At 40.3% G+C, this 21,248-nt stretch overlaps 1 long non-coding RNA gene across 1 annotated transcript in view; it reads right to left on the bottom strand.

Annotated features, from left to right (window-relative positions):
- Positions 1–320: 320 nt before the first annotated feature.
- The window catches only part of LOC125961419 (uncharacterized), a 208,657-nt gene continuing 187,729 nt past the window's right edge, over positions 321–21,248 (bottom strand). Inside the window, exon 2 of the long non-coding RNA XR_007472129.1 lies at positions 321–359. This is a non-coding gene — a long non-coding RNA (uncharacterized LOC125961419). The remainder of the gene's footprint in view (positions 360–21,248) is intronic.

Below are 21,248 nucleotides of genomic sequence, written 5' to 3' on the forward strand. Positions count from 1 at the left end.
ATGGGCTCTCAGTAATTATTGGGTGAATGGTAACTCTCAGATTATGAAAATCCAATATACATAATTTCAAAATTATAGAATTAATGACTAAAGGAAGCGGTCTCAAATTCTAGAATTTTGCATTACTGGCACTGACTCTCTCACTTTCCTTGGTCTAGTAACCCAGATGTCTGCTTTTCCCTCATCCTCTTATTCAAGCTCCCACCCCTTATTCCCTCTCACACCAGGGTCTTAAGGAACAAGGCAGAATTTACTGAAGGGGAGACACGATGTACATCTTGTACACTGCAGTAATTCACTTGAAAATACCCTACAACACACCTCTTTTTTTTTTTTTTTTTATAGCGGTACGCGGGCCTCTCACTGTTGTGGCCTCTCCCGTTGCGGAGCACAGGCTCCGGACGCGCGGGCTCAGCGGCCATGGCTCACGGGCCCAGCCGCTCCGCGGCATGTGGGATCTTCCCGGACCGGGGCACGAACCCGTGTCCCCTGCATCGGCAGGCGGACTCTCAACCACTGCGCCACCAGGGAATCCCAACACACCTCTTTTTTCAGAGTACTCTCTGCTTCTGCCAGTACGGCTCTTTTTCCACTCCACTCCCCAGCCTCCAGTCTTGTTGCTCTTAACTTCCCTTCCCAGAGTCCTATGCAGATTCCTCAACCTTTCGTTATTGGGAGGAATGCATTTTACCCCAGCTGTACTTCCAAACTTGCACCCCTGATGAATTACTGTTTAGCAAAACAGGCCTTTCAATGAACAGATCCATCTTCTTCAGGAAATAGAGGGGGATTATAAATAATTTTTCCCTGTTGCAGATACAATTAACACAAAATGACTAAATGGGGTTAGTCAATGAAGTCTTCATTGGAAGCTTGTTGGAGTCAGCTTTTGAAGATGACAGTAGATACAGCTTTGCAGGGCGGAGTGCAAGGAAGACATTCAGGTGGTTGCTAGGTGCTGTCTGGCTCTGGATGAGCTAGGCTCTCAGAACCAGGTAGAAGTTTCTAGTTTTCAAGGGGCTTGCCCTATCTCTCTTGAGACAAGGCTGTGTAATTGCTTATCTTGCTCTCTGCCAGCCTTAGCCTCACTCAGCTATAATCATTAAAGATAGATGTTTGTTGTCTCAGTCTTTCCTAGTTCCTTAGCCATTTCTGACAAGTCAAGAATTGTATTAGAAGCCTCAGCACTATCTTTCCTTTCCTCTCATGTTACGATACAGGCTATGCTGCTATAACAAAGAGACTCTACAAGGAATTTATTTCTCTCTCACTTAATAGTCCAGTAAGGTGGATGTCCGGCATGAAAAGGTAGCTTCTTCCCCTTGTTCAACCTGGGACCCAGGTTCCTTCCATCTTAGTGTGTTGCCTGCTCCAGCAATGTGGTCATTGTTGGCATGTTCGAGGCTGGCTTTATCAACCACATCTGTGTTCCAGACCTCTGGAAGGAGAAAGAAAAAGTGGAGACAAGTAGCTTCCTTTTAATGATGTAACATGAACATTATACTCCTAACTTTCATTTACATCCCAAGAACTTGGTCACATGGTCACATCTACTGCAAGGGAGGCTGGAGAATGTATTCTTTACTTGGACAGATGTGTGCCCACCTAAAACTCAGTGGAGGGAAGAAGAGGTTCTATTACTAAAAGGAAGAGGAACTGGAGGTGGGGATGATGAGTGGTTTCCACCATAGCTCCTTATCCCTGTGTGAGATAAACTCCTTAGCATGGCATAAGTGACCCTATGGACTTTTGGCTTTCCGCTCTAATAGCATAGAATTCCTTGAACTGCCCTGAATACGGTTTTGTGTGTCTCACCTCCGTGACTGTTCATGGTAAATCTTGCTCGCCTTTCTTTGCCTGCTACAACCAGCTCAAGCAGCATCTTCTCCAAGAAGTCTTCTAAACCTTAGTTTGGCATAAGTGAACCTTCTTTGTGTTCTCATAGCGCACTATGCATTCCTCTCCTTTGGCACTTGTCAAATTCCCCCACTATCAGCACAAGCTCGAAATCATCTCTTTATGGCTACGTCTCCATCTAGATTGTAAGCAACTTGAGAGCAAATATGCTCTGTCGCAGACTTATTTGAATCCTTAGTACCTAACTGTGCTAAATTCCTTTTGCCCACCAGTGGGGAAAATAACTTGCACTATCGCCTGACACCCTGCATGCCCACTGAGTTGTGGCTTTCATCTGTAATGGCCAGACTGTATACGTGGGCATTCTTTCCATTTGGATGGAATCACTAGCCTGAAACCCCTGCTGATCTAGGATACTGATCCTCTTGCTAGGTTTTGTGAATTCCTGCCTCTGGGGGGCCTAAGACCTGTTTTGTTACTCCCTAGGGGCTGACTGCTAACCCAGAGCCAGGGCATGACACAGCCATGGCTAGGTCAGTTTCCCCCAGTTCTGCTCCTACTGGGCTCTGGCTATTTCCCCCTTATCACTGGTTCATCCTGCTAAGGCTTTATCATGCCTCACCTATGAATGAATTTGCCCATGTTAGGATTAATAAGTATTGTTGATACCTTGTGTTTGAAGCTAACTGGTCCAAGATGGGAATGGATTCTCAGATTTGTGACATATCACTGACACAAAATGCAATTTGTATAGGCTTTCTTTAGATGAATATATATATATATATATATCTTAAAACATATGTATCTTAAAATCTATGTACCTTTAAAATATGAATATTTGAGTATGCAAAACCAGTATATTGAGAGGGATAGTCATTTGGCACATATTCTTTATTTCACAAAAGGATTGACCAGTCTTGGGAATTAATCTCTCTCTTTTTTTGGTATAACTTTAGTCATTGTTCAGTGAGGCAGCTTATGTCTGTCCTGGAGAAAGTTCCATATGCACTTGAAAAGAATGTGTAGTCTATTGCTTTTGGATGGAAAGTTCTGCAGATATCTATTAAGTCTATCTGTTCTAATATGTCATTTAAGGTCAATGTTTCCTTATTGATTTTTCTGGCCATTGATGTAAGGGGGTGTTAAAAGTCTGCTACTATTATTATGTTACTGTCAATTTTTTTCTTTACGTTTGTTAATATCTGCTGTGTGTATCTAGGTGCTCCTATGTTGAGTGCATATTTACAATTGTTATATCTTTTTGTTGGATTGATCCCTTTACCATTATGTAATGTCCTTCTTTGTCTTTTGTGACAGTCTTTGTTTTAAAGTCTATTTTGTCTGATATCAGTATTGCCACCCCAGATTTCTTTTTGTTTCCATTTTCATGGAATACATTTTCCATCCTCTCACTTTCAGTCTTTGTGTGTCTTTAGACCTGAAGTGAGTCTCTTGTAGGCAGCATATACATGGGTCTTGTTTTGTTTTTGTTTGTTTGTTTGTTTTAATCCATTCAGCCATGCTATGTCTTTTGATTGGAGCATTTAGTCCATTTACGTGTAAAGTAATTATTGATGGGTATGCACTTCTTGCCATTTTGTTAACTGTTTTCTGTTTGTTTTTGTAGTTCTTTTTTGTTCCTTTCTTCTTGTTTTGCTCTCTTCCCTTGTGATTTGATGACTGTAGTCTCTATTGTTATGTTTGGGTTCCTTTCTCCTTTTTTTGTGTTTATCTATCATAGATTTTTTTTTTTTTTTTTTTTGCGGTACACGGGCCTCTCACTGCTGTGGCCTCTCCCATTGTGGAGCACAGGCTCTGGATGCACAGGCTCAGCGGCCATGGCTCACGGGCCTAGCAGCTCCACGGCATGTGGGATCATCCCGGACTGGGGCGCGAACCCGTGTCCCCTGCATCGGCAGGCAGACTCTCAACCACTGCGCCACCAGGGAAGCCCTATCATAGATTTTTGATCTGTGGTTACCATGAGGTTTATATATAACATCCCATATATATGTGATTATATTAAGTTGATAATCTCTCAAGTTTGAATGCATTCTAACAACCCTGCATTTTTACCCCTTGCCCCACATTTAATGTTTTTGACTTCATATTTTACATCTTTTTGTTTGTGTATCCCTGAACTACTTATTGTGGATATAGATGATTTTACTACTTTTGTTTTAACCTTCTGACTAGCTCTATAATTGGTTGATCTACTACCTTTACTGTATATTTGCCTTTACCAATGAGATTTTTCCTTTCTAAATTTTCATATTTCTACTTTTGGCCTTTTCATTTCCACTTAGAGAAATCCCTTTAACATTTCTTGTAAAACCAGTTTAGTGGTGCTGAACTCTTTTAGCTTTTGCTTGTCTGTAAAACTCTTTATCTCATCTTCAAATCTGAATGATAGCCTTGCCAGGTAGAGTATTCCTGGTTGTAAGTTTTTCCATTTCATCACTTTGAATATATTGTGCCACTCCCTTCTTGCCTACAAAGTTTCTGCTGAAAAGTCAGCTTGTAGTGTTATGGTAGTTCCCTTACATGTAACTAGTTGCCTTTCCCTGTCTGCTTTTAACATTCTCTCTTTACCTTTTGCCATGTTAATTACAATGTGTCTTGGTGTGGATCTCTTTGGATTCTTCTTACTTGGGACTCTTTGATTCTGGACCTGGATATCTGTTTCCTTTCTTAGGTTAGGGAAGTTTTCAGCTATTATCTTTTCAAATAAGTTCTCTACCCCTTTCTCTTTCTTTTCTCCTTCTGGTATCCCTATAATGCGAATGTTAACATACTTGATGTCTTCTCAGAGGTCGCTTAAACTATCCTCATTTTTTAAATTCTTTTTTCTTTTTTCTGTTCAGCTTGGGTGATTTCCATTACTCTGTCTTCTTCTTACTCTTGATCCAGTCCTCTGTATTATCTAATCTACTATTGTTTCCTTCTAGTGTATTTTTTATTTTAGTTATGTATTCTTTGTCTGTGGTTCTTCTTTGTATTTTATAACTCTAACCTTTTCACTGTGTTCATCCATTCTTCTCCCGAGTTTATTGAGCGTCTTTATGATCATCACCTTGAACTCTTTATTGGGTAGGTTGCTTATCTTCATCCACTTCACTTAGTTCTTCTTCTGGGGTTTTATTTTATTCCTTCATTTGGAACATATTCTTCTATCACCTCATTTTGTCTAATTCTGTTTTTATTTCTATGTATCAGGTAGGTCGTTTTGTTTCCCAATCTTGAAGAAGTGGCTCTTTGTAGGTGACATCCTTTGGAGTCCAGTGGCACTGCCCCTCTGGTGACCAGAGCTATATGCTCTAGGGGTGCCCTCTATGTGGGCTGCATAGGCCCTTCTATTATAAAAGGGTCAACTACTGTGGGCATATTGGTAAATACCATATTGGGCATATTGGCCTGGCTGGTTGCCAGGTCCTGCCTCATGCAGAGGCTGCCAGCCCACTGGGAGGCAGGGCTGGGTCCTGGGGCAGCTGGCTGCGTAGCTCACAGGGTCCCAGGACTGGTGCCAACTGGCTGGTAGGCAGATGAGCCCCTAGTGCTAATAAGGGAGAGGGAAGACTCCAAAATGGCACTTTCCAGCACCAGTGTCTTCATGGTAGAATGAGCTCCCCAAAGTGACTGCCACCAACATCTCTGTCCCCAGGGGAGTCACAATTGCTTCCTGATTCTCCTGGAGGCTCTCCAGGATCAGTAATTTGGTCTCACCCAGGCTCCTTTCAAGATGCAGGCTCTATACTGGATCTTGGAGCGTGAGATTTTGTGGGAGCCCTTTAAGAGTGGAGTCTTTGTTTCCCACAGCCCTCTGGGTCTCCCATATGCAAGCCCCCTTTAAAGCCAGACATTCTGGGGAGGTCATCATCCCAGTGCAGGACCCCAAGGCTGGAGAGCCTGATGTGGGGCTTGGATCCCTTGCTCCTTGGGGAGAATCTCCACAGTTGTGATTATCCTCCCATTTGTGGTTCACCTACCTGAGTCTTGACTATACTGTACCTCCATCCCTCCTACCTGTCTCATTGTGGTTCCTTCTTTATAGCTTTAGTTGTGGAAAACCTTTTCTGCTAGTCTTCAGGTCATTCTTATTGATAGTTTCTCTGTACATTGTTGTAATTTTGGTATGCTCATGGGAGGAGGTGAGCTCAGGGTCTTCCTACTCTGCCATCTTGGCCACACCCCCCCAGTGTTCTTGATGAGATGAAGATGTATTGGCAATTTGTAATGAATTGAAGCGAAGTTCCCAGCTTCAAAAGGTCACTTAAGAGTTAGAGATAGCTGCATAGCTCAAGTGCTCAGAGCCCTTCCAAGTTTCCCTGCCTGTATTAGTTAGAAGTCATTCATTTACAAATGTCAGAAATACAGTTTAAACTAGTATAAGCAAAAAGGGAATGTACTGGCTTTCAGTCCTTGGAAGTGTAGGAATGGACTTCAGTCACAACTAGATCTAGGGACTAATATACATTTTCCAAACTGGTCTTTCTCACTCTTTCAACCCCTTTCCCCTCCATTCCCGCTCTCTGTCTCTCTCTCTCTCTGTCTCTCTCTCTCTCTGTCTCTCTCTCGCTCTCATTCTCACTCTCACTCTTCTTATTTCTGTGTGTTGATCCCATTTTCTTCCACAAGAGATACCTTCTTCAACCTGGCAGGGAAGTTAGACCCCTTCACATTCTCAATGTGCTTTATTTGGAAGACCAGGTGCATTTTTTTCTACCTCTAAACAAAAAGAATCCCCAGAAGAATTTTGATCGGCCTACCCCTGGACCAGTCATTCTGGCCAAGGCTGTGTGGTACCTTGGTTGACTGGGCCCTATGGCTGTGAAGCAGGATGGTGTGATTAGCAGCCTCACCAGGCTCACACAGTTTGTGTGGGTTTGGGCAGACAAAACAAGACATACCCACCACGCTCTCCCGTCTAAGGCCTGAGAGTCCCCAGTAAATATCTTAGGTGTCCCTACAAACAGCCCAGCCTTTATTTCATACTTTTGCTTGCTTCTACTCTTACTGCTCCACACTGACCAGTACTTGCCTTCTGTGTGGATTCCTGCTCCATGATTCCCTTGGACTGTCACTTAACACTGATACCACTTAGCTGGACCACTGTTGGCTACTCTGCTGCTCAGGCCAATGCTTGTGCTGCGTTTTTTTCCTGGACCTCTCTCCTCTCAGTGCTCTATTTGGAGATGTGCCCATGAGCCTCTCAGATGTTCTGACAGGGACCAGTACATACGGTTGTGCAATCATTCACAGTTGTGAGGGTTGTTTGGTGCACAAGGGCACACATGGGGACTAAAATCTAGCATGAAATGCAGTTCACTAAGCTCAAGTTATACACCCTCCCACATGTACTCCAAGAAGAAGAAGCACTTTTTCTACTTGTACAGGGGTACCAATCCATGCTCCCAGGAGCTGTGACTCCCCCCAGATGACTTTTTCTAATTCAGATGAAGGCTCCCTAAGGGCTAGCAGTAGTGAAGATCGTGCTGTTTCCTTTGAAAAGGAAAGGAATAGCTCCTTCTCTTCTGTTTGCTATTGTATCAGAGGGATGCCACTACCATAAACATAATGCTGGGAGAACAGCAAGGATCACAGGCTCCCTACCCCACCATCTAACTATAACATCCTCACATGCCCTCCCAATATGCCAGAGCAAAAAATAATGAAAGACTGTCACAAATGTGACAGCATTATCAAAAGCATGCAGAAATCAGCTACGTAAATGGAAAGCCTGTTGGGTTCTCTGTTTTATGAAATTGGCAAATTATTCATCAAGATAGAAAATAAAAACAAAGAAAAACTATGAGAATCGTCTCACAGAGATACTAACCATTACCACGCCCAAGTAACCCATGTTCACATTTAATCACACAGATTGTGATAGCTCTCACAGGCAGGTCTTTTAGTGTTACCAGCAGCCTAAACCTGCCCCTCTCCCTCCTCCCTAGAACTTATGCAAGACACCAATGGGCAGTAGCTGGGTCTGGACAGGTTTGGGTAATAGCCACCATGTTGGTTCTACAACTTCCATGCTGACCAGTCCTCCAGCCCTGATGCTGCTTGTGGCTGGTCACACCACACCATTTCATGATGAATGATCTCCTAGGAATCTGGAGTCCTGCCTACAATTTGCCCCTGTCAACTCTCCCCCTGCCTGTTTTCCCCATCTCTTCAGATGTACCTATACCTGAATCGTGGATACGGTTTGAGTTCTTTCCCTAGAAGTCTTCTCAACAGGCAAAACAGAGAGTGCAGTAGAAAACTGGAAGAGATGTTATCTCACTATACTCCAGCAATATCCAAATCCCAGTTACATCCCAGTAGGCACTACCTTCAATAGCAATAGAAGAGAATGTGGCTACTGGTGCCACATGGTACGTCCTTTGGACCAGTGACTCAGTGAAATCAAAGGTGGTCAAACACATGTGCACATTTCTCAATCTGTGTCTCTCATACTATCTGTGTCTCTCATACTGCTCCCCTATGATATTATTTTTCTGCAGAAGGGCATGAAACTGACGGAGTAGGGGTGCTTCCTAATCTGCGACCCAGAGACATTCTTTTGTGTTCCTTTTGTGTTATCATCAATAAAACTAGATGGGGTTCTAGCCGAGGATAGGACAGGGTAAGAGGGAGGTGTGGAAGGGATGTGTCCTGAGGAGTTCCTGACTACAGCAAAGAGGATTAGAAGGACCTAATGTAGAGATAGCGAGAACAGTGAAGTAGATGCCCCTAACCATGGGAGCTTAGCTCTGACTGATCAGATTAAAGGAAATAAAAGAAAAGATAATTTCAGCAATGGAAATGAAACAACTTTGGATAATAGGCTTTCAAACTGATCTGCCAACTGAGAGTCATTCCTGTACCTGCTGAGCTAAATTCTTGGTAAAAAGCAAAAGTTAGATGACTCACACCCATTACTTGGAAAAATTAATAGTGTCCCTTCTTGCCTGGGAAGCTGACATCATACTATCAGTGTTTGGTATTTATTTTGTCACGTCTTGCTGAAGCCTTCCGATTTTATTTGTTTTAATCATGAAGCCAGCTACAGGTTCCTAGGAACGGTTGTTATTTGACAGCATCATATAAGTTAGTCACGTTCAGTGGAAGTGAATGTACTGTACACAGCAGAGTTCAGGTTGAATATAGAGGAGGCAGCACAGGTAGTAGGAAAAAAACACTGAACTAGGGGACCCAAATTCTTGTCCTGCCTAGCACTGCTAACTAGCCAGCAGTATGACATTAGGAAAGTCACTTAAACCCACTAGCCTTAAGTGTAAAGTGAAGGGTTTAAAATTAGATAACCTATTATTTAAATTAACTAACTTCTAAGGCCAGCTCTAAAATGCTAATTCCATAGTCTCATTGGAAGTGGCACAAGGTGTTCAAGAAACTCATAGACAAACACCTGGATCAAGCGCAAATTAGCTGAACTGAGCCAACTACCAAGAGGAAACAAACCCACGATGGTGAAGACCAGAGGTGTAGCTACACAGTCCACACTTGTTTTCCAGGAAGTTGTGTGATGGCTGGGCACAGGGGCATGACAGATAGTACTGCGAAATAATTTAGTCATGGGCTCACTAAATGTTCCTTTCAATCTAGGTATGAGACTTGAGATACAACTAAATGTTTCCCATGACTTGCTATGTATATACACTTTTTGGTCTGATATCACATCTCAAGGGAAATATCTCCAAAAAGACCTACTCACCCAGTAAAGTTCTTTGTGGTACCTATAGAGGCTGTGTACAAATAACAGATAAGTGGTAATGCTAGCATAAAGAACTATGTTGTGGCCATTCTGGTTGTATCAAACTGTGGCCCAAAGGTTAGCGGGACCCCCTGACCTTGCTTCATCTACAGTCTTGTTCATATTCACAAGATACAATGTGTACTTCGTTGATGTCACAGCTTAGATTCTGTGTGCCCTTGTGGTTGTCTCTGAGAATAGGAGAAAGGGCCCTAGCTCACAGGAGCTATGGCTTAGTCTAGGTGTGGGCAATACACGTCACATACCCAGAGACTGCAGACAAGACAAATGAGAGGCTTAGAAAGTCTTTCTGAATACCACCATTTCCAAAAGACAGTCACAGTCTACGTACCAAGTCTTATGTCCCAGTACAAGAGTCCTGAGTCAAGGCATCCTACTGCAATCACTTGCTTTCAGTATACCATGGCCATGGCTTCCCTGGGGAGTACTACCCCAAAACTTAGTCCTTCTGGGGGTGATTGATAACACTTCTCTTTTCCATACAAGTTCTGAACCACCTAATAAGCAAGACAAGAGCTGGCAGATGGAGGACAAATTAATGTTTATTTTCAATGTATTGGAGAATGTGACTTAGATGTGAGAGTCAAGCTGTCTTCTTAATGCTGAACCTCAGGGTCAGACAGACTTACCACCTGGTCAGAGAAGTCACTGAATTTCTGTACGACTCCTCCATAAGGGAAGGACATTTATGAAACACACAACATGAAGGAGAAGCAGAGCAGAGAGCCTGCTATCTGTAGCCAGACCTGCTCCCCAAAGGAAGGAGATAAGAAGGTGTTCTGCTGTGCATGCCTAGTTTGTCTTTCCAAACTTACCAGTCAGATAAATTACTGTCTTCCCCAGCATTATGCTAATAACGCTGCTCCTGCCAAATGGAAGGGATTTGAAATTGAGAGGAAGCATCGCTCCACCCAGCCTCCCTTCCCCATTAACAAAGCCCAAGACCTTTTCCCAGGCTCATAGGGAGACCTAAAGTTTCAGCAGTGAAACGACACATTTCCTCCCTTTCTAACCCACCCCTTAGGACAAAACAAATTAAGTGCTCATAATACTAGGCAGAAGACTGTTCATTAGGGGTTCAGTAAACAAAGAAGGAAATAGTCTGCCCGTCCTGCTTTCTTCCGACACTGCATCCCAGGGTCCGTTCCTCCTTTGGGATAACCGTGGCTGGCACAGGGTATGGGGATGGTAACAATTACTGAATAATTACTTGGCAGCTTCTGAATTCTTGTCCAGAGATCCTGGAGGGTTTTATTTTAGGGAAAACCAAAGAATAGAGTGGGACCATCCCAGAGTATGGTATTCACATGCCAACTGACACAAAATCAAAACCTTGCTTATCTTTGGCCCATTCTCCTTAAGGGTACTACCTCAGAAACCAGGATTCACTTTTTTTTTCTTTTTTTAAAATAAGGTTTATATATATATTTTTAACAGTATTCGATTTACAGAAAAATTTAGATTTTGCCATGGTAGTAAAGAGAATTCCCATAAATCCCAAACTCAGTTTCTCCTATTAGTAACATTTTACATTAGTGTGGTACACTTGTTATAGTTAATGAAACAATATTGATACATTATTGTTAACTAAAGTCTATATGTTATTCAGATTTGTTTTGCTTTTTTCCTTCTAGTTTTATTGAGAAATAATTGACGTGCATACTGTATTAGGTTTAAGGTGTACAGCATGATGGTTTAATTTACATGTATTATGAAATGATTACCATATCAGTTTAGTTAACATCCATCATCTCATATAGGTACAGTAAAAAGAAAAAGAGTTCTCCTTGTGATGAGAAGTCTTAGGATCTACTCTCTTAACAACTTACCTATAGATCATACAACAGTGTTAGCTACAGTCATCATGTTGTACATTACATCCCTAGCACTTATTTATCTTATAAGCTGAAGTTTGTACTTTTTGACCACTTTCCTCCAGTTCTCCCTCCCTCCACCCCCTGCCCTGGTAATCACAAATCTGTTTTCTTTTTAGGTGAATTTGGTGTTTTGTTTTTTTAGATTCTACATATAGATGAGATCATACAGTTTTGGTCTTTCTTTGTCTGCTTTATTTCACTGAGCATAATGCCTTCAAGGTCCACCCATGTTGTCACAAATAGTAGGATTTCCTTGTTTTTTTTATGTCTTAATAGTGTTCCATTGTGTATATATACCACAGCTTCTTTATCCATTCAGGCATTGATGGACACTTGGGTTGTTTTAGTGTCTTAGCTATTGTAAATAATGCTGCAGTGAACATTGAGTACAGATATCTTTCTGAGCTAGTGTTTTCGTTTCCTTTGGATGTATTCCCAGAAGTAGAATTGCTGGATCATACAGTAGCTCTATTTTTAACTTTTTGAGGAATCTCCATACGCTTTACCAAAGTGTCTGCACCAATTTACGTTCCCACCAAGAGTGTACAAAGGTTCTTTTTTCTCCACATCTATGCCAGCATTTGGTATCTCTTGTCTTTTTGATGATGGCCAGTCTAACAGGTATGAGGTGATGATTGTTTAGTTTTTACCAAATGCCCTTTTTCTGTTCCAGTATTCCATCCAGGATACGACATTACATTTACTTGTTATATTTCCTTAGGCTCTTCTTGGCTGTGCCACTTTCTCAGAACTTACCTTGTTTTTGGTGACCTTGACAGTTTTGAGGAAAATTGGTCAAGTATTTTGTAGGATGTCTCTCAACTGGATTTGTCTGATGTTTTTCTCATGATTAGACAGGGGTTATGGCCTTTTGGGAGGAAGACCAGAGAAGCAAGGTACCATTTTTCATCACATCAAATCAAGAGTACATACCATCAACCTAACTTATTACTACTGATGCTGACCTTGATCGCCTGGCTGAGGTAGTGTTGGTCAGGTTTTTCCACCATAAAATTACTCTTTTTTTCCCCCTTTCCATACTTCTCTGTTTGGAAGGAAGTTACTATGTGCAGCTCGCATGTAAGGGATGGGGAGTTATGCTCCACCTCCTTGAGGGCAGAACATCTACATAAATTATTTGGAACTTTTTTGCACAGGAGGTATGTCTCGTCTTCCCCATTTACTTATTTATTCAGTCACTTATTTATATCACCCACTGACTTCTTACATGTAGATTTTCATCTGGCCACATGCTTAGAATTCAGGAGAAACTCAAACTGGATTCTTACGGATATTTGTTTTGTATGTTGGATTACAACCCAATACTGATTTGATTATTTTACTGTTTGAATTGTTCCAACTTTGGCCATTAGGAGCTCTTTCAGTTGGTTCCCATCGTCCCTTTGACATACCCCCATCTTTGTCTTATTGTGTTTATCTGTTTTGTTTTGTTTGTTTTGTTTTTTTTAGCACTACAAGATACTTCAGGTGCATGTTGTATATTTCCCATCCCAATCCTAGAATAAGCCATTTTTCCAAAGAGGCAGAGTTCATTCTTGATTTAGATATTTACATCTACAACAAACTCATTAAAACGTGGTGAGGGAGATTGGGAACAGAATGGGTGGGTTCCCATTTCTTACTGATTCAGCTATGTTACCTTGCTTACCCCTGCAAAAGTTTGAAGTCTATATTTGTTTCCTATTGTTGCTGTAACATATGCTATTTCTTATTGCTGCTATAACAAATTACCATAAACTTAGTGGCTTAAAACAACACACATTTATTATCTTATACTTCTGGAGCGCAGAAGTCTGAAATGGGTCTTCTGCGGCTAAAATCAAGTGTTGGCAGGGCTGCGTTCCTTCTGAAGGTTCTAGGGGAGAATCGGTTCCTTGCCTTTTTCAACTTCTTATGGCTATCTGCATTCCTTAGCTCATGGCCGCCTTCCAGCTATGGTATCACACTAACCTCTGCTTTCATAGTCAATCCTCACTTTCTCTCTCTTCAGCCTTCCTCTTCCATCTTTTAAGGACCCTTGTTATTACATTGGGCCCACCCAGATTATCTAGAATAATCTCCCTATTTTAAAACCTTTAATTTAATCATATCTGCAAAGTCCCTTTTGTCATGTAAGGTGACATAGTCACAAGTTCTGGGGATTAGAACATGAACATCTTTGGAGGGTCATTGTTCTATCTACCACAAAATCCTAAAACCAAAACGTGACATTTGCTGATAAATCAGTTTTACCTATTTCCTTTATGCCACACAGGACATTCTAAATCTAAACATTTTCAGCCTCAGACAATCATTTCTGCTTTTCCCCAAAAGAGCTAATAATAACAATATTATTTAATAAACCTCCCTAAACAACTTATGCCACTTTTTGGTATTTTGCCCAGAAAAGTAGCACAATTTTCCTCCCTAATTCTAGTGATATTTTGCCCAGTAGCAATTTAGAAAATTCAGGTTAAATAGTTCATGTGGTTGATTTCCTACTCTAACCAAATGATCTCTAAACAAGAAAGGCTAAAGCCTTTATCCAGGCTCATAGGGCCATGATGGCTCTCAATGCCTATTTCTTATCTTCTACATCTTTTCCATACTGGAAGTATAAGCCCCATCCATCAGTCAATCACATAGATCAGGGAATCTCCAATTATGTGTCCCATAAGACAGACCCAATATATTAGACTTAAATTTAAATACTTGTGAATTTTTTCCCCAATGGAGAAAAAAGTTATAGTGATGAATAGAATGTTATACATTTCAAAAATGTTCCCCATTAATTTTCCTTAACGCTGATAACCTCATACTGCTAGTCTGTCAACACGTGCTAGCTGACAACAAAAGAAATGAACAAGAAGCCAATTAATATTAACAAGAAAGTTAACAGATAAGAAATAACAAGTCAGGAGTTCCCTGGTGGTCTAGTGATTAGGATTTGGCACTTTCACGGCCGTGGCCTGGGTTCAATCCCTGATAGCAGAACTGAGAACCAGCAAGCTGTGTGTGCGGCCAAAAAAAAAAAAAAAAGGAAAAGAAATAACAAATCCTGTCTAGTCTGATAGCTTATGGTGCTTTTCTGTAATTTCATGTTGCATGCAAAGGAATACTTTGCTAGCCAAAAGGCTTTCTCATGTAAAGAACCCCACATGTAAAGGATAAATATCTTTCTAAATATGGTGGAGCCAACTACACTTTCTTCATTGTATTGGAGAGTCATTTTAAAAGGAAACCACTTCTGTCTTGTGAAAGACTAATATAATCCTGGAGAGGCAAGAATATGGACTTTGGAGCTAGGTAAATCTGAGTATGAACATCTTACTGGCTGCATGACTTCAAATATATTGCTTAACTGAATCATTAGAATTAGTTAGGAATTACATTTGGTTATTTGCAGAAGATTCTAATTAAAGCAATTTAAATATGAAAGAGTCTTACTTCTTCCTCAAAATAAAGAAGTGCAGAATTAAGCAGTTCAGGACTTGTGGTGGCTCCTTGATCATTAAGTTTCTAGGTTCTTCCTTTCTGCATGCCCCACGATCTTTAGCACACAGCTTCCATATTCTAGGTCACTCATGATCTGATATGGCTTTTGTTGCTCTAGCCACCTCATCTGCTTTCCAAGCAGCAGGAAGGCTGAAGAGCAGCCAGGACTTTCCAGGAAGCCCCACCCAGTGACTTCTGCTTCTGTCTATCTGGCTGCTCCTCTCTGTAAGGGCAATATGGGAAATGTAGTGTTTCCATCGGGACACACTGCTCCAATTTTGGAAGGAGAGAATCACATTGGATTCTGTGGCAGAGATGCCTAAACAATCCCCAACGCCCATGATTTCCTTCTTCTTTTAGTAACAGAATCCCCACCATACCTATCCACCACTAGTTTTACCTTGGCTAGTAGCTACTGAGTAGAGGCCACATTTTTCAGTCTCTCTTGCAGTTAGTTTTGGCCACGTGACTGTGATCTTTCCGGACAATGGGATGTGAGCTGAAGTGTCCTTGTGCAGTTTCCTGGAAAAAGGAACTGGCTGTCCTTCATCCTCTCTCTTCCTCCTTCCCACAGGCTGGGACATGTCTGGGTAGTGGTGAGCCAACTTTTACGATACAGATGAGGATAACGCCCTTGATGATGGTGAGGTAGCAAGAAACTACTGGGTCCCTGGATAACTGTGTGAGGCAAAGCCACCTGCCATCCTGGACTTTTTGTCTAACTGTTGTGTTTTATGAGAGAGAAATAAACCTCCACCTTGTTCAAGTCACTGTATTTTGGTATCTCTTTGTTAGAGCAACTTAACCTGTATGCTAACTAATACAGCTAACTTTCTGGGCCTCAATTTATTTTTCTGTAAAATGGCAATGGAATTATATACTCCACTGGGTTATTGCAAGGAAAGAAATATAAGTAAGGCACCTGGGCCATAGGTATTATATGGAATAGTTATTAGTATAAGTTTCACAAGAGGATTCTGAGGAGCTGATTAAAGCACTTGTAGGAAATAGTGCCAGTGTAATGGAGGACCATTATATGTGATTGGATCTTGATTTAGCAACAAAAGCATAAGAACAATAAACGTCTTGGATTTAAATGTAAGTAAGCTAGTTAAAATGTTTAGAAACATCACTTAAAGCATTTTCCCTTCTTAATAATTTGAATGATTTCCCTGCCTGAAGTTGACATGAGGGAAGTTCAGAATGCAGAGAGGATGAATCAATAGTAGACATCAGAATGATACTCCAAAAGATAAGGTGGAACCAGCCTTCCCTTGGTGGGCTTCAGAAGTGGGATCAGGGAAGGCCACAGGACAGTGTGGGTTTCCTCCCCCACTCTTACTGAGCGAGAAAAACAGCCAGCAGGAAATGTAAATTCTGAATTGACAAAATTTAATTTAAACTCATAAAGACTTAAACACAATGTTTTCTCTGCTACTAGCAGGAGTAGAGGCTTGAGTCTAAGAATTAATTGTGAAAAACAATGAACGTTATATTCTTTCTTTTGTACCTCTGAGTCATGGTATGCAAATTTCTATCCTGCTAGATGACACAGGTCAGTACCAAAAAAAGCACAATTATAGGTCAATTTCATTTATGAACATGGATTCCATAATCTTAAATAAAACATTGGCAAATTTAATCCATTAAGATAGTAAAAGAATAATACATCACATCCAAGTAGAGTTTAGCCAACAAATGCAAGTGTAAAAAGACTTTAAATTGGAAGTTTCAGCCAGAAACACCAAGGCAGTAGATATTAGATAACAATGTTGTCAGTAGACCATTTTGTAAGAATTTCAGAGTAGAGAGTCAAAACCTAGTTTCACAATTCTCAACTCCCTTACCCTCAGGGTGTAAAAGTTGTTGGTGCAGGACTTTGTAAAGAGGACTTTTCTGGAAAGAGCTAGGCTGTGAGTGTCTCTCCTCCTCTCTCTCAGTGAGCAGGGGTAGGGGATGCATTCCCATTCTCTCAAGTTAAGAGGGAGCCATTTCAATGGGACAATCTGGATACCTTGATATATAACTCCTCCAGGTAGTAGACAAGTGTCTGACTCATGCCTGGAACATGTGAAAGGCAGAGATGGGCTGGCTAGCTGATCCTGTCACAAGGGTAAAGGGGGAATGAATCAAGTGGCCTGTACTCCAAGAGTAAGTCAGGGTGAAAGATTTCTTTGGAGGGAGAGCTGGCTTAAATCCTTTCAACTCCTGCCCAAGAGAACTGCCTGGAAGAGCCATGGGACTCCAACAGAATGACCCAGTGTAGCATGGACCACCAAAAACCAAAGCTGAGATGGGAGAGGCCAATGGAAGGGAAATGGTGTCACCTGCATAGTGGCAAGAACAACAGAATGTTCCTACTGGGAGCCTCTGCAGAACCCACAAACATACCTCAAGTGAGAAAGAGTCAGCTTTTAATATTTCCCAATCCCAGAGAACATGAGACTATTTAACAAGAGTGTTTCTCTCCCAAATGTGAGAGAGCCAGCTGGGAGAGAAGGAGATAGATACCCAAGGTAGAAAATGAGAATATAACTATGGCCCTACCACCCTCCGTTCCTGCTGTAAGTATTCATGAAGAAGGTCCAAGTTAGGGGAGGAGAGGAGTTTTCACTTTAAATAAAGTTTGTCATTTTGATTATTATATAATTGGGCATTCTAATGCCTGAACAGAGACTGTCATGACCATGGGACCCTTTATTATCTAAGCATCATGTGAATGCCCAAGATTCATCTGGAGTGGAAGGGAAAGTGTCCCAATGAATAAATTTTAAAGGCACATTGTAAATAAGATCCAAAAAGCATAAAATTTTAAAAAATTGGTAAATTAGATTTCATGAAAATTAAAAGATTTGGGGATGTTTCTACACAATGGAATGCTATTCAGCCATAAAAACGTGTGAACTACAGATATGTACAATAACATGGGTGAATCATAAAAACAATATGCTCAATGGAAAAAGCCAGACAAAAGAATACATACTATATGATTTCATTTATATGAAATTCTAGAAAAGGGAATACTAACCTACAGTGACAGGAACCAGATCAGTGATTGTTTGGAGCCATAATGTTCATCATAGCGCCATTCATAATAGCTAAAAAATAGAAATAACCCAAATGTCCATCAACTGATGCATGGATAAATAAAATGTTGTATAGCCATACAGTGGCATATTATTTGATAATGAAAAGGAGTGAGATACATGCTACAACATGGATGATCATTGAAACATCATGCTAAGTGAAAGGAGCCAGTCAGAAAGAACCACATGATGTGTGATCCCATTTATATGAAATGTCCAGAACAGGCAAATCTGTAGAGACAGAAAGTAGATTAATGGTTGTCTAGGGCAGCAGGAAGAGTTGGGGTAAAAAGGGTACGAGGTTTCTTTTTGGGATGATAAAAATATTCCAAAATTTATTGTAGTGATGATTGTGCTACTCTGTGAATATACTAGAAAACACTGAATTGTACATTTTGAATGTGAATGATCTCTCAATAAAGATGTGAATTATCTCTCAATAAAGCTGATACCCAAAAAATGGTGTTGGAAGTCCTACTGAGGAAAAGAGTCAAGGTGGATTCTTACCAATATCACTAAAAATATACCTTCCTGATAAATTAAAAACCTAAATATAAAAAATGCTATGAGGGACTTCCCTGTTGGTCCAGTGGTTAGGACTCCGCGCTTCTAATGCAGGGGTGCAGGTTTGATCCCTAGTCGGGGAACTAAGATCCCACATGCTGCATGCAGTCAAAAAATAAGTTAAAAAAATTTTTTTTTACATATGTTTTTAAAAAATGCTATGAATTTATTAGGAGAAAACTGTAGAAAAAAATGTTTATGGCCTTTGGAGTAAGGAAAATCTTGTGGAAGAAGATTCAAATAGAAAAAAGATTTAAAAGAAAAGTTATACATTTGACTATATCAGTCATAAAGACTTCTGTAAAACAATAAATACGTTTATGGTATCTAAAGCTTAAGGCAGGTAACAGACTGAGAGAAAATATTTATAGTATAAGTATCAGAGAATTAAGACTCAAAATGTATAAAAAACTGCTATAATTAATTTAAAAAGGAAAAGAACATAGGATACCAACAGACAATTTACAAATGGGAAAACACAAGTGGCTGATATACATATTAAAATATACATTTGACCAACTCTCCTAGGAATCAGGAAAATTTAAAATAAAAAATTTTGGTAATTCCCTGGCAGTCCAGTGGTTAGGACTCTGCACTCTCACTGCTGAGGGCCTGGGTTCGATTCTTGGTCAGAGAACTAAAATCCCATAAGCCATAAGGCCAAAAAAAATTTTTTTTTCACCCATCAGATTTTTAAGGAATTTAAAAGTTTGTTAATATTGTGTTAAAAAGGATATGAAAAACTTTCACGAAGGTGAAATGGGTAATTTTCAGAGACTGCTGTAGGAATATAAATTGGTATAGCCTCTTTGGAGGGCAAATTGGCAGCATAGACTGAAATTTAAAATGTGTGTAGACAAGCCTCTTAGATAGGCTCATCCACCAGAGGGCAGACAGCAGAAGCAAGAAGAACTACAATCCTGCAGCCTGTGGAACAAAAACCACATTCAGAGAGAGATAGACAAGATGAAAAGCCAGAGGGCTACGTACCAGATGAAGAAACAAGATAAAACCCCAGAAAAACAACTAAGTGAAGTAGAGATAGGCAACCTTCCAGAAAAAGAATTCAGAATAATGATAGTGAAGATGATACAGGACCTCGGAAAAAGAATGGAGGCAAAGATCGAGAAGATGCAAGAAATGTTTAACAAAGACCTAGAAGAATTTAAGAACAAACACCTAGAAGAATTAAAGAACAAACAAACAGAGATGAACAATACAATAAATGAAATGAAAAATACACTAGAAGGAATCAATAGCAGAATAACTGAGGCAGAAGAATGGATAAGTGACCTGGAAGACAGAATGGTGGAACTCACTGCCATGGAACAGAATAAAGAAAAAAGAGTGAAAAGAAATAAAGACAGCCTAAGAGACATATGGGACAACTTTATTTTTTTTATTTTTTATTTTTTACATATTTATTGGAGTATAATTGCTTTACAATGGTTGGGACAACTTTAAATGCAACAACATTTGCATTGTAGGGGTCCCAGAAGGAGAAGAGAGAGAGAGAAAAAAGGACCCGAGAAAATATTTGAAGAGATTATAGTCAAAAACTTCCCTAACATGGGAAAGGAAATTGCCACCCAAGTCCAGGAAGCACAGAGAGTCCCAGGCAGGATAAACCCAAGGAGAAACATGCCGAGAAACATAGTAATCAAATTGACAAAAATTAAAGACAAAGAAAAATTATTGAAAGCAACAAGGGAAAAATGACAAATAACATACAAGGGAACTCCCATAAGGTTAACAGCTGATTTATCGGCAGAAACTCTACAAGCCAGAAGAGAGTGGCATGATATATTTAAAGTGATGAAAGGGAAGAACCTACAACCAAGATTACTCAACCCAGCAAGGATCTCATTCAGATTCTAGGGAGAAATCAAAAGCTTTACAGACAAGCAAAAACTAAGTTAATTCAGCACCACCAAACCAGCTCTACAACAAATGCTAAAGGAATTTCTCTAAGTGGGAAACACAGGAGAAGAAAAGGACCTACAAAGACAAATGCAAAACAATTAAGAAAATGGTACTAGGAGCATACATATTGATAATTACCTTAAACGTGAATGGATTAAATGCTCCAACCAAAAGACACAGGCTCGCTGAATGGATACAAAAACAAGAGCCATCTATATGCTGTTTACGAGAGACCCACTTCAGACCTAGGGACACATACAGACTGAAAGTGAGGGGATGGAAAAAGATATTCCATGCAAATGGAAATCAAAAGAAAGCTTGAGTAGCAATACTCATATCAGATAAAACAGACTTTAAAATAAAGAATGTTACAAGAGAAAAGGGAGGACACTAGATAATGATCAAGGGATCAATCCAAGAAGATAAAACAATTATATATGTACCCAACATAAGAACACCTCAATACATAAGACAACTGCTAACAGCTCTAAAAGAGGAAATTGACAGCAACAGAATAATAGTGGGGGACTTTAACACCTCATTTAAACCAATGGACAGATCATCCAAACAGAAAATTAATAAGGAAACACAAGCTTTAAATGACACAACAGACCAGATAGATTTAATTGATATTTATAGGACATTCCATCCAAAAACAGCAGATTA

This window comes from Orcinus orca, chromosome 1 (assembly GCF_937001465.1).
Source record: "Orcinus orca chromosome 1, mOrcOrc1.1, whole genome shotgun sequence".
Taxonomy (NCBI): domain Eukaryota; kingdom Metazoa; phylum Chordata; class Mammalia; order Artiodactyla; family Delphinidae; genus Orcinus; species Orcinus orca.